Here is a 12,363-nt window from a genome sequence, read left to right as displayed (position 1 = left end):
ATTACATTTAAGATAAAGTTAGTAGTACCTTTCTTATCCGTTATAATATGTCACTGTAATACCTAGTTATTGTATATAACAGACATATCGATATGACAGACAGATCGTGCCCTTAATCGTTTTTATCGTAGGTATACAATAATTTATCATTGAATTAAAAATTAATATTATTTGTGGGAACATAACAATATTGTACGTAGGTAATAGGACTATAGGTGTTTTATACATTTTGTATTGATTTGAGATTAATTTGCAAAAACTCATATTATGGGGTTATTTTTTCGGGGTCTAAATTTCCGGGGTTATTTTTTCGCAGTACTGCGTAAATTTGGTATGGTATATTCTATGGTTATATGCACTTGTAACATGGAGAAACAAATAGTTGTGTAGTATCCTCTTAATGAAGGTAATTACATTTTTGTAAGGATGGGTAAGGCGTAGGATTGTTCCACGGATGTCAACTAATCATCTAGATGATATTTGTACCTATTCAGTTTTGAATAGATTATATGGACGAGGGCGACCCTTAAGTAATACTAAATCAGATCCGTCCAAAATTCAGTTGTTTTACAAAAATATTAATAAAATAACATAACCTCTATAAATTATTGTATCATTGACTAATGAATATACAATATTAGGATGTTATTTTACATTGTATTCTATACAATTTATAATTAATGCTACTATGCTAGCAGTATACTCCACAGTCCACGTTATATTGTAGATATGGTCACTCAATATCTGTGATTGGTAGTCAGAAAAAAATCCACAGAAAAAAAGTCATGGGAAAAATAAGCCACGGAAAAAAGTCAAATTACAATAATTAAATATATAACGATTCAAACTAAAGTATTAATAATATACATATATAAAGGTAATATTTAAAAATTGTTTATACATTATTGGTCAAATATAAAAAATATAAATAATTATAATTTAATATACAAAAAAAATAAAATCTTGAGTATTATTCAAAATTTTTAAACATTGGTCATATTGTATACAATATACACACATATAGATATAAAATTATTAAAACACAGGTTATATGTTAATTAATGTAAAATGCTAACACAGTTTATCATACTATATTGCCTGTATTCATATATAAAAAAAAATTGTTAATATTATAATATACATTGAATAAAAATAACATAATATTTTATGGATATTATTTTAAAATCAATTGATTTATGTCTTACACCCTAGATTTTTTAAGTATAATGTATATACTTTTTACAGAGTGATTCTTTTTTAAGATTCCCGGACGAAAAGTCCGGGGACAAAAAGTCCGCGGCATAGAAATAGTTGGACTAAAAGTCCGGATTCATTTTTTGATTGCCGGACAACAAGTCCGAAAATACAAAATTGTCTATTCAATTTTCATTAATAAATAAAATGTACCTTATATTATATAATATTATTATGTAGGTATATATACACATGTAATATTATATATATAGTCAGTTCATATATAATTATTGTATTGGCAAACGTAATGCATGGATCAAATTATTAATTTATATAATTTGTAAATATATCGTATAGGTAACTTTAAAAAAAAAAAATATTATTATTACTGTAGACTAGATTTTTTAAGACATAACTTTTTTAAAATATAATTATAATTATTATATTTGGATCAATGTTTGTATTGACAATTTTTTAAAACATATATCTCATTTTAGATTATTATTTTCATTATTTTCATTATAATTATTATCGATGTTTTATAATATGGTATCTTAAAAATCATAATCCAGTGGATTTCTGTTGTATTTATGTAAGGAATAAGAAAAAATAAGAATAAGAAAATATAAAATAAATAAAATATTACAATTACACAATTTTATTATGACAAATTAGACAATTTTGTATTTTCGGACTTTTTGTCCGACACCAAAAATGTGTTCGGACTTTTTGACTGATATTATTATTGTATATAATACATATAGTATACATTTTAGTTTTTAAGCTTGGTGTCTTATACCGTTTCTAAGTACATATTGAATTTAAAATATAACAAGTTAACAAATATTACATCAATATTGTATAATTCATACGTAACATTATATTATGTTTAAACAAATTTAAATTCATTAAATTAAATTTATATACTTACGTACAACTTGTAAATTCTAATAGTATAAGCGTTATACAAAAAGTATTCAAAAAAATTAAAAAATAGATAAGCTAAACTACTTTTAAATACAAATTGTATTTATTGTATATATGAACTTTTGTAAAATAATCAAGAAGGTTAGACGAAAAGTACCTAAAAATATACACCGAAAAGTATATTATCTTATTATCATCATAAAATTGTTAAAAATTACGTTTAGATTTATTAGATCTAGTAGTTGGAGTAGTTCCTGCAATTTAGACCAGAGAACAAACAGGTACTAATTATTAATATCTAAAAAGTAAATTTATAATGTTAATCAAAACGTATCAATGTTCATTGTATAATATTGTAAAACTAATTTAAAAAGCAATCGTAAAAATAAAAATGTTATGAAAAACACGAATATAATTCGTAATATGAATTATTATTTATTTATTATTATTATTATTATTTTTTTTTTTTGACAAAATAAGTGAAGTATAGAATATGTAAATTATAAAAGGTACCCAGAGAGGTGACATCCCAACCAATCCCAATACGACCATTGTACGTAGGTTCTTCACAAGTAACAACTACATTTTTCGCTTTCGTGGTGTGAAAATGGTTTGAAGTAGGTACTTTCAAACATTCAAACACTGAGTTGACGATAATTTAAGGTAAAATATCAATCTGATTATTAGTAATAATATAATATATATTTTTTTTATGATTAAACAAACTATCCGTGGCATCTGTAGCCATTGGACGTAACAATACATTTTAAGTTTTAACAATATTCAAAATTATTTACATCATATTAAATAATGGGAAAAATAGAAAAAAAGAAACATATAATAGTATTATTGATAAAACAGGACGTGTTCTACATTGTTATGTACAATAAATTACAATATTTGTTAATAAGTTGAGTTTCTATTAAAAATTTTAACATTCTGAAAACGTTGGTTGGTTCGGGGTGTGTGATTCGGCGAGATGGTCGGAGATTTGGAATTGTCTTCTTTCCTCGTCGTATGGTAATTAAAGTATGTTTAATCGAGAGGAATAATATAATATTATATAATTTATATAGATGTATAACATTGTACTAAAATTTTAACTCGGGTAATTAAATAATTTCACAACTGATCCATTACAGCAGCGTTTCTTAAACTTTTTTGTCCGTGGAACCCTTTTTGATGTCCACTTTTATCGTGGAACCCCCTACTTTTTTTTAGTGTTTTAGCTTTTTTTTTAGGATTATTTGCAAATAAATTATAATATTAAGTAGAAGTATAGATTATTGAATATTGAGTTAGCTGATAGATTATTCCATATGGCTTATAGATTATTATTTAATATACAAGTATTTTTTTCTATAATGATGGATATTTTAAAGTAATTTTCTTAAACAATTTAAAAACATTACTTAAGCTTGAAGTGATCTACGCGGAACCCCTGGAACCTCTCTAGCCAAAGCTAAACATTTGAATGTTGCTATATCAAAAAGTTAGTTTGAACAAGATTAAAGGTAATTCAAACATTTTTTTACCACTTATAACCTATGAAATCACTATCTGGTTAGCAGCAAAAATATATTTAGGGTGAATAGATTAAAATTATTAAATGTGAGGGAAAAAATTTAAGTCGCTACTATAGACAATTTTTTTTTACAATTTTCTGCTCTGTCAGTGTAAACATTCTACTGATACATGTGTATATCATATAAGAAGAGAATACCACTGGATTGAAAATGACAACTACAGTATATTATAATGTACTTATAAAATATATTATGTTACGTGTTCCACGTATAAATATATAATAACAATAATAATAATAATAAGTACATTGTGGTGGGATGTGGCGCCAGTTCACCACAGGGACCTGTTGAGTCCATCGTATATATATTATATATATATAATAAACATATAGTGTGTATAAATGTATAATAATATATATATATATATTGTTGAGTACGTCCGGCGGTGGCCTGCACGAGGTTATTGTGAAGAGAATGTGGGTTTTGAAATTTGAACCATTCAAGGTCAGTCGGCGAGGGTTTGTACACATTTTTGGCGCCGATAATATATGTGGCGCGTATATTATAAATTTATAACATATAGCAGTGACTGGACCATTATATTATGTTATGTGTGTAAACAATATTAACCCGTGTCGCATAAGTATGTATATATATATATATATTATATATTATACTTATAGGTTTTTTTAGTACATCTATGTATTAGGATCTAAATGGGATTATTGTATTTGTATAATAGTTATGGGTACCTAAATGTACTTAAAATATGTGATTATGAAGATTTTTTTATTTATGCTCACCCCAATTTTAAATTTTGAGCGGAGCAAGGAATGTATTGACTATTGATTTTACCATGATGTGTGTGTTTTTTTTTAAAGTGCTTCGATTTTTGACTTCAGTACCTCGTTCGATCAGAAAGTGAATCTAGTTAGTACTTTGGGGGAGGGTCTAAAGTAAAAAATTCTCAATATTTTTCTAAATAATCAGGATAAACAAACTAATAATTAAGGGAAAACGGGAAATTTTACGCACAATCAGTTTTTGACAAAATCGATTTTGATTTTTGATGTAACTTTAAAAAATGAAATTTACAAATTTACACAAAATACAGGTATATTATATCCACCATGCAATTTTCAGAAAATGTCGACTTAAGTTGAACTATTTATAGGCATATGCAATTTTCGATCATTATTAGTTTTTTTATTTATGCTCGCCCCCATTTTAAATTCTAAACGGAGTGATGAATGTATTGATTTTACAATGATGTGTGTGTTTTTTTGTTTTTCTGTCTGTGTAGGTACAGCATAACTAGTCGAAATAATGCTTCAATTTCAAACTTTGGGGGTGGTTTCTGATGTAAAAGTAAATATCCTTAGTGCCTTGTAGAAGTCAAAAGTAAACATTTTCCAACAGTTTTCAAAAAAATCGATATTTTTATATGGTTGTAATTCAAAAACTAATCACTGTAAATACTTGAAATTTTCACCAAATATTTATGTTAGTATTATCTATATACAGTTTAATTTTCAATAATTTTTGACTTTTTTTGAGTTATTTATAGACCACTGAAATTTTCGATTTTTATGAGAATTTTTTTTTGAAGTGTCGGTAAAAAAATGTTGGATGACCAAAAAAACTTGAAAATTTAATACAAGGTTCCTTATGAGTTGTTCTTATTGTAGCTAAAAAAAAGCTTTTTATAAGCGTTTACAGTTCAAATTTTTACGAAATCTGTCAAAAACGCGAAAATGTGCAAGTAATTTTGAAGTTGAAAAATCATAAAATTTTTTGTGTTTATAACTAACGATTAAAAATACAACACTAAGTTTTCCATAAGTTTTCCTTCAAGTAGCTGTATAGAAACTCGAAGCATCATTATGGGAAAAATTTTAAGTGCGTTTGAATTTTAAATTTTTACGAAATAGCGTAACGATAACGATTTTAAATATTTGTTATTATTCAAAAAGTATAAGTCGTAGATACTTGAAAATTTACCAGTTATTTAGATTGGCATTTTCTTTACATGATTTAATTTTCAAAATATTTTGACTTTTTTTGAGATATTTATAGACAACTAAAATTTTCAATTTTTCTGTCCTATCAAAATACTTGAAAATTTAATATAAAGTTCCTCATATGATATTCTTATAGTGATTAACAAAATTATAAAAATACATTGGCACAATTTTTTTTTATTAGCATTTGAAGTTCAATTATTGACAAAAATTCGTCAAGACAATGAATATTTGCAAACTATTTTGTAGTTCAAAATTCATAAAATTGGTTGTATTTATATCTAAGGTTAAAAAATTCAACACTAAATTTTCCATAAGTTTTGCTTCAAATAGCTATAGAGAAAATTTGAAGCGTTATTATAGGAAAAATGTTTTTAACGTTTGAGTTTTAAATTTTTATGAAATCGCGTAACGATAACGATTTATCCTCGAACCAGGTATTATGAATTATGATAACTAAATGCAATGTTTTTGGAAAAATTGATTAACCATGCCTTATACAAAATGCGTCCTAATTGAAAAATAAAATATTTGTTTCAAAATAGAATAGGTATATGACAATATCCTAGACTGACAAATCATCTCCGTTCAGAATCGTTGTTCGTATACTATGATACCTATCATTGCATTCAAATCTAACCTACCCTAGTCAGAGGTCCACTCCACCACCTAATGTACAGCAGAGCGACATCCACTTACCCGCTTTTTGTTTTTTTTTCATTAATATTGGTAGCCACGGGCCATGTAAGATCCGTTCATCGTCGTTCCACATTATAATATTAACAGATACACTTAGGTAATGCAATGAGTCATAACGATTTGTATATTTAACATTATTACAATATCTTAGTTACAACAGCTACAAATTCACATCAAGGAAAAAACAATACAATTATTATCATAACCTTGTATACTTTATAGATAGTCAGTAACGACACTAACTCACTACATTACCCAATAACATAAAATCTTATTATGTTATTCACCCGCTAGGTGCGGAGACTATCAACTAACAGTGTCCCCAATCACATACATTACAGGCCACAAAAAATTGAGCTGAGGGCTGTGTGTTTGACATGTCTGCACTAGAGTACTATTAATAGTATCACCGCGAATTTCATCAAGATTTAATGACAATATTTTAACACGGCGTTTTGTATAGGCTATTCAGGTGCACAACTATCGTCTGACTAATTTTTTTTATTGGAATTATACATTTTGCAGTCTACAGTATGAATTCTAATATTCTAATATTTCAAATTTTGAATTATATAATCAGAATCAGAATCTAAAAGAATTCACTACCATATTATATTTGGCAAGATTTCAGTAGTGACACTGACTATTGCAACAGACATGTCTGACATAAAATTTTTATACATATAAAAAACCATGCAATAACTCATTTAGTCCGCAATGCGTATTCCGGATTTTCTTATCACTTAAATTAAAATTGTTTTATTACTATAGTAAACATTATATACGAATTCGACATCTAAAATAAACAAAGAAACAAAAAAAAGGCCAAAATAAATTGGTTTATTTGGAATAAGAATGGCGTGAGTCTAATTTATATATATATATATATATATATATATATATATATATATATATATATAAATTAAATTTCTATCTTGTACCTATATGAAAAAAGAAGTATTTGCTTTAAAACCCTAGCCCTACTTATTATAATTGTCATGACCTTATGATTAACAATATTATTATGCTACGAAAATGTGTTTAGTGAGATTGTGGTGGCACATGATTGGCATATTAGTGGTATTTGCCGTACCTAGATAATTAATTAATTATAATAAATAACAAATTTGTAATTAATTATTAGTTTCGTATTCGGAGAAAACTTTTGACTTGGGATTTTACAAACTTGCTGTCGCCCGACATGGTCGGTACGGAAAATTAATGTGTACACTGTATAACTTAATTTTAGCTTTAAAAAGCAGTAATCACATTTATTTAAATCAACATATTTTTTTTTTAATAGTTCATAAAGAAATATATTTTAGTAAAAATATGCATGTGCTTCTAACATTTAAACACCATCTTAAATATTCTTAATCGATAATCAAATAAATAAATTTAAAAAAAAATAATTAAAATAATACCAAGGTACTTTATTTTGGTATACATAATTTTAATTTAAAGTTATGCATTATTTCGGTATAGTTATCTCATTTAATTATTGCCCGATGCCCTGCAATGAACAGATTGTATACAAGGGCATCGTTGATATAAAAGTAGTATTATAATATATACCTAGGTATCTATGGATTTCTCTTATTGATTTAGTACAATATAATCCATGGCGATTGTCAAAGTCGTTGGGGAGGACGCAGTCTATTAAAGATTCTAACATTTCAATTAGATAGCAAAGTAGACATGAACGAAAAACCTCCTGCTTTCCGTTTAATCTTTTTTTTCATAAATCTCATGATTTTTAGACTTCAATTCAGCAGTATCTGATGCGTTTCCATTTCAGCGTCGGAGTGCATACACGTCGCGGACTCTAACAAAGCCAAAAAAATAATTGATATTTAAGGTAAGTTTGTTTTAATACCAATTCTTTTGCAGCTTAATATTATAAAAGAATTGAGGTACACGCGTTCGTACACTTTTACAATGGTGATGTTTGCAAAGAGTTCTTCACCAATGCATTTGAAACTACAATAGGTACCTACTTTAAACATACTTTATATAGTGAATTTTTCAAATATAATAAAATATTCCCTTGAACCCAAAAAGTCAGACTTATTATGGCCTTTTACAATTTTTTAAGTAAATGCAAGACTGTCATATTTTGATATGTGGCTGTATTGCATACAGAAATTGATTTTCACACATACCAAAATATGGTATAAGCTATGTTTATTTTTGTATCATATATCCAATTATGGCAGAATTGAACTTTGAATTATTAATGAATAATAAAATATTATTAACTGTTAGTTTTTTTGAAATTTGATTAAAATTGTTGTGTTATAATTTATAATTGTACAGGTAATATATATATAAGGATGAAAATAATCATTTAATAGTTGTAGGTATGTAATCAATATCTTTAAAAATAATTTTCTATAAAATACTAAATAAAAAATAAAATACTGCTTGTCTTTAAGCCAATAAGCTTATTTTTATGTACCTATCAAAGTAACAAAAAATATGACAAATAAAAAAAAAAAATATTCTAAACTGATAATGACTATAAAATTATCAAATGCTTTTGAACAACAAGAGTACACAAGACTATAACATTATGTACGAATTTGAATAATTTATTATTATTTTAATAATATAGATAATACTTGTTTGAAATACAATGTAAAAAAAAAAGTTACTCATTATAATTATCATGGCCTTATATGTTTAATAATATTATGCTACCTCTGGCTTTGAAAATAAATAAATAATAAGTCTAATTTTACTATATAAATTAATCACCATCTTCATAGATTTTTATTATTATTATTTTATTAGTATTTGTTATAAGTATTATCAATTTCAGATATTTTTAAGTTTTTATAAAAATGATAATAAGTATCTGGAATAAGTTTTGCTTTGCGCGATAAAATTAAATCTTTTTTATTTGTAAGATTTCAGGCTTTTCAATAAATGCAAATTTCATATTATGTAATGTACGTTTGATAATTTTATTTTTGAATTTCTATTTTTCTTTAAAACTATCGTTTCTTGATAATTTGCTTGCCCATAAGTTGTTTAAATTGTTGTAAAAACAATTTATCAGGGAATTCTTTTTTAACTTTAATTAATTTAATATCTCTCTATAAAACTATTTGACCGATAGTATTTTTATTAAGGTTGTTACAAAAATCTTTATTATGACACCTCTTGTTCTAGTTAAAATGTCATCAAATTCTGATTTTAGACCTTTCTTATGATGTCCAGAGCTTTTATTTTCCTTCCAGTCCTTGTCTTTAATACTATCATCAAAATCTTCATTATCTAAATCTGTAAACAGAATACAAACTGTGTTGTAACATAAAGTTCATATATAAACATGAGATCAAGATAAAATTATTATTTACTATTAGAGTCAGTTATTTTATAACACTAAGTTTCCATTGGCACCTACTAGGTCAATGAAATTTTCTGAACTTTCATTTGATTTGTTTGAATTTGTCATGTGTGGTTTTCAATGGTAAATCGTCTAAAAAAATATTATAATAATATAGCTTATAAAAAATTGCAACTGTGTAGCTGCTAAGTAGGTATACGTATACCTATACTTACTGTTCTCGTATTCATTATCACTGAAGGTTTAACCATCCAATATTACTTTATTTGTAATATTAAATTCTGCATTTTTAATAGCTGTTAATATTTTCATAGAACAATAAGACAATTAAATTAAAATGTATGGTTGATAAGGTTTTGTACATTAGAAATTATCAGAAAATGATTAATAGAATGAATTACATTCGGTATTTATTAGGGTATATATAATATTATATAAAATATATACAATAAGCCAACAACAAATAGATTAATATATTATTACCTATTTATACATTATATTTATAATTCATATAGCTTAATAGTTAAACCATTTAAAATTAAATTAAATTTTTACAGATTTATAGGTAAACAATTTTATAATATTGCTTTACACAATAATCAAACAAAAATTGGCTAAGAAAAATCAGTAGTTTTCTCGGTTAGCGCGGTCTAAGAAAAACCCTTACAATTTTATATAATAGTATAGATTATAATTTAAATTTAAAATTACAAATATTTTTTGGTTATTGTTATATCACATTTAATTAGTTAAATGAACATTATTCATAAACGTGAACCTCCTTGGTAAAATACGTTTTATTGAAATATTACATATCTTTGGATTTATCCTATTAGCGTAACATAATATAATCTGTGGCAATTGTCTTTTCAGAATCAGATGTGGCAGTCGATTAAAGATTCTAAAATTATAATTTCAATGAGCACTAGAACAAACATGAACTAAAAATATTCTGTATTCCGTTTAATTTTAATTTCATAATTAATAATATTTTCAGACTTCAATTAAGTATCTGATGCGTTCTTACGTCGGTATCGGAGTGTACTCATACACGTCTCGGATTTCACCAAAATCCCGAAAAAGAGATGATGTTTGAGGTAAGTTTATACTTTATTTTCATATTTTTTTGAGGCTTGAATCTTATGTTAGGCTTTAAATAAATATTTAACGTCACGAAAAATATATTCCCAAGTTCCAAGTATCGTTGACGCATATTTTATTTCTAAGCGCGAAATTAAGAAATACGCGATATTGAATACCTAATATAAACGCACTGCGTCGTTCATTCACCTCGTTTTTCAGGTTGCCAGACGTATAATAATTATAATTTTATAATTATAACCTAAGTATGTGTTTATAATCGACATTTTTCAATTTTTGTTTAGTTAGTTAGTCGTAATATCCGTTTTAACTGATAACTCCAGTCTCCAAAACTCATAGTGATCAATTTTAATTCGTAAATGGTAATTTGTTCGAAATCCAACGTTAGAAGTCAGGAATTTAGAATAAAATATATTTTATTTTGATAAATTATGTATATTATAGATATTTATAGTTATTTATAACCTTTATTCTTTATCTTATATCTAATATCATAGGTACCTACTTATTAAGTTATTACATTGTAGGTACACCTTTAAAGCCCTATGACCTAAAGGCTAAAATAATTGATCACCGAGTGGTGAACTAAGCGGTTATGGAAAATATATTATAACTTAGTTATCATACATATACCTAATAAATATCTGTTAAAATAGTGTATCTACCTAATACATACACACAGGAGTTATTATTTTCTTCAAAATTGTACAGACATTATTTATTATGAAGTTACGTAAGGTTAGTTAAATAACCAAACTCTAATTTATTGCAATCGAATTTTTATTCATTTTATAAAACTCAATCTTTCAAAAATTAATATAGAATAATAATTATAATAGTCATGAATTCTTGAAATAAAATAATTAAACAAACTATAATACGCAATAATAATTAAAGTTTGTATGAAAAATTATTAAAATAAAAATGAATCGGTACTAGAGTTTTAGTGGCCATACAGTAGGTATAATGTTTTTATGGCCATCATATAAAATTAATAAGTTCTTGAATAAAATAATCAAAACACGTAATAACATTAAACGGATTGTTTAGCTATATATGACCGATTCTGAACGGAGATGATTTGTCAGTCTAGGATATATTATATTTAAATATTGTCATATATTCTATAACGTATACTATATCATTGATATACATATACCTGGTTTGAGGATAAATCGTTATCGTTACGCTATTTCGTAAAAATTTAAAATTCAAACGCACTTAAAATTTTTCCTATAATGATGCTTCGAGTTTTCTATACAGCTACTTGAAGGAAAACTTATGGAAAACTTAGTGTTGTATTTTTAATCGTTAGTTATAAACACAAAAAATTTTATGATTTTTCAACTTCAAAATTACTTGCACATTTTCGCGTTTTCTACCGATTTCGTAAAAATTTGAACTATAAAAGCTTATAAAATAAAATTGTACCTATGTATTCTTATAATTTTTTAATAACTATAAGGATAACTTATGAGAAACTTTGTATTAAATTTTCAAGTATTTTGACAGGGCCAAAAAAATTTTATCGACACTTCAAAAA

The 12,363-nt window shown here is 25.6% G+C and overlaps 1 long non-coding RNA gene across 2 annotated transcripts in view; it reads left to right on the top strand.

Annotated features, from left to right (window-relative positions):
• The window catches only part of LOC149056174 (uncharacterized), a 35,900-nt gene that overhangs the window by 2,671 nt on the left and 20,866 nt on the right, over positions 1 to 12,363 (top strand). For both annotated transcript variants that reach the window (XR_016191804.1, XR_016191803.1), the window contains exons 2-3: positions 8,128 to 8,225; positions 10,717 to 10,816. This is a non-coding gene — a long non-coding RNA (uncharacterized LOC149056174). The remainder of the gene's footprint in view (positions 1 to 8,127; positions 8,226 to 10,716; positions 10,817 to 12,363) is intronic.

The sequence above is a fragment of the Diuraphis noxia genome, unplaced genomic scaffold (genome assembly GCF_037042655.1).
Source record: "Diuraphis noxia isolate RWA-SAM2 unplaced genomic scaffold, SU_Dnox_SAM2 contig0004, whole genome shotgun sequence".
Taxonomy (NCBI): domain Eukaryota; kingdom Metazoa; phylum Arthropoda; class Insecta; order Hemiptera; family Aphididae; genus Diuraphis; species Diuraphis noxia.
The sequence above is the reverse complement of the archived record's forward strand: the minus strand, read 5'-3'. Positions and strand labels throughout refer to the sequence as shown.